At 48.7% G+C, this 2,585-nt stretch overlaps 1 non-coding gene across 1 annotated transcript; it reads right to left on the minus strand.

The window, feature by feature from the left end:
• Positions 1-2,066: 2,066 nt before the first annotated feature.
• LOC132647561 (small nucleolar RNA SNORA17) lies at positions 2,067-2,198 on the minus strand. Its single transcript, XR_009585920.1, has one exon. It is a non-coding gene; the product is annotated as a small nucleolar RNA SNORA17 (small nucleolar RNA).
• Positions 2,199-2,585: the final 387 nt, after the last annotated feature.

Genomic DNA, 2,585 nt, shown 5'->3' on the forward strand with positions numbered 1-2,585 from the left:
CCTCGCCAGCATGTGTTGTTACTTGAGGTTTTAATCTTAGCCATTCTGACAGGTATAAGATGGAATCTCAGAGTCATTTTGATTTGCATTTCCCTGATGACTAAGGAAGTTAAGCATTTCTTTAAGTGCTTCTCCACTATTCAAGATTCCTCTGTTGAGAATTCTCTGTTTAGCCCTGTACCCCATTTTTTAATTGGGGTCAGTTGTAAGGACATCTTTTGATTTTTAATTTTATTAACTTGCATCTTCTTTTTCTTTCTTCTTGTCAGATTTGCTAAAGGTTTTAGAATCTATGATGACAGAATGGAGGCAGCAGGTGGTTTGAGCAGTAGGCTAAGGGTAAACCTCTTGAATCCTGAGAGTAAACTAGAAATGGTAGGAGCCTTTAAACTCTTAAAAAAAAAACACTTAACAAACCCTTTTTTTATTGGTTCTTTATGAATTTCTCATTATGCATTCCAATGCCTCCTCTTGCACAGGCTCTCAACCCTTGCAACTTCCCCAAAAAAGGGGAAAAGAAATCTCATTGTGGAAGTTATAAGGTTTCACAGAGTGTCCTACAGTATATCTCTTTGCCCAACTCCTTTGCTTGCAAATGTTCATTGCAATGAATTGTTGGTCTGGTTTGAGGCCTCTGGATTCTGCTACACTATTAATGCTGGAACTTCACTGGGACTCTTCACAGATATTTCTTGTTGCCCTGTGTCATGGAGATCCTATAGTTTTGGATCTGTAGGACCAGCCCCTCACACACTGCAGCAGTTCATCAATGGGGTAGATGCTGGGCTAACTCAAAGCCCTGGATCTGGGTCTGAGAAGTATCTGAGCTGGTCAGCCTGCCAGCTCTGCCACAGTCATACCAATGGGGTGAGCTCTCTTGCCCTGTCCTGGTTGGCCCATCCAATACTGCTTCCAGCAAGGGGCAGAGATAGCTCTCCCATTCTTAGAACCTCTGGACTGACTCATCTGTGCCGATGGCATCAGTGTCAGCCCTACTGTGCTACCCAGGTGGGGTACAGGGCCCATTTTCCCAAGTGCTGTAGCAGGAGAGAGACAGGGCCTATTCTCCCACTCTTATGACCTTGGGGCCAGTTTTTTTTTTTTTTCACCTGCCATAGGTGGCAGGAGACAAGGGAGGGGAGGAGGGCACCTTTCACTTGTCTGTACCACAGACAAGAGTCAGGGGTGTCTCTCTTACACTCACAGCCACGGGGCTAGTTCACCTGTAACCCCCACATCCTGTGCTAGGTCTACTATGCTTCCTGGGCAAGGTGCAGGGCCCGCTCTTCTGAGTACTGCAGTTGGCTAGGGGAGGTGTAAGCTCTCCTGATCTCAGGACCCTAAGGCCAGCTCTCCCATGACGCCTAGGCAAGGGATAGAGCCAATTCTGAATAACCCTACGACATTAACGTGTTCCCAGGCAGCAGCCCAGACCAGGCCCTTGGTGGTAACGGACTCCATGCCGCTACAGGGCCATGAACCCAGATGTGGTCCCCAGTGGCAGCACAGGCCAGGACCCCACCATGGTCACAGGGGGCATCACTGGCTACTCACATCAGGCTGTTCCTCTCTACCCTCGAGTCTCCAGTTCTGCCTCTCTTCATTGTGCCCGCGTCCTTCCGTTTCTCTTTCTCGTCCATTTCTCCACCACTTACCTGCTCCTCTTAGTGGTGGCAGCGGTCTCTGAGTGCCTGGGGTCATCTCAGGAGTGCTCCGCCCCACCTTTGCATTACGGCACTGGGCAGCGGTCATCTCGAGCATGGTTTGCCCACCCCCACCAGGCCTGGACGGTCATCTCAGGCTATCTATCACTCTGTCCAAGCTCCATGGCTCCGGACCAGTGATCATCTTGGGCTTGCTCCTTGCCCTTGGGTTTCCTGCGTGGCCCCATGTGAGTGTGTGTGTGTGTGTGTGTGGGAGTCAATCTGCTTCATGCTCACTGCTGCCTGGGCCCTGCCATCCCGGGTAGGATTCATCTTGTCTCTGGCTCGCTCCCCACCCTGGGGCCCATCAGGACCTGTGCAGCAGTGGACTGGTGGACATTTCAGACTTGCTTTTGTTCAGGGAGTGTTAGACTTCCAGTCATTCAGATATTCACAGGTCAGAACACTGAGCATAGACACAGCCTCTCTTCTCTCTACCGCCGACTGACACACGCGTGACACAGCAGCCAAACCCACAATGCCTTTATCGGCAGGCAAAAAAAGATTTTTTGAGATTATAATATAATTACGCTATTTCCCCCTTCTCCTTTCTTCCTCCAAATCCTCATGTACCTTTTCCTTGCTCTCTTTCTTGCCCTCTTTCCCATGGTTTTAAAAAATATTTGTGCATGTGTGTGTGTTAGTGTGTGTGATCCTAAATTCATAAGTACGACCTTCTCAGCACGTTTAATGATGCTTCTATTTATTTGTCTTCAGGGCTGACCATTTGGCATTGCATTACCAATCAGTGTGCTCATCCCAGCATTCCTCATTTGCCTGAAGTTCTTTATGTAGGGTTGAGGCCTTCAGAGTGTCCTTCTGTCCAAGTTAGTGTGGCTATTGGTGTCGATCTTTGCTCAGATCGTGTTTAGGCTGTTATGT

The sequence above is a fragment of the Meriones unguiculatus genome, chromosome 14 (assembly GCF_030254825.1).
Source record: "Meriones unguiculatus strain TT.TT164.6M chromosome 14, Bangor_MerUng_6.1, whole genome shotgun sequence".
Lineage (NCBI taxonomy): Eukaryota > Metazoa > Chordata > Mammalia > Rodentia > Muridae > Meriones > Meriones unguiculatus.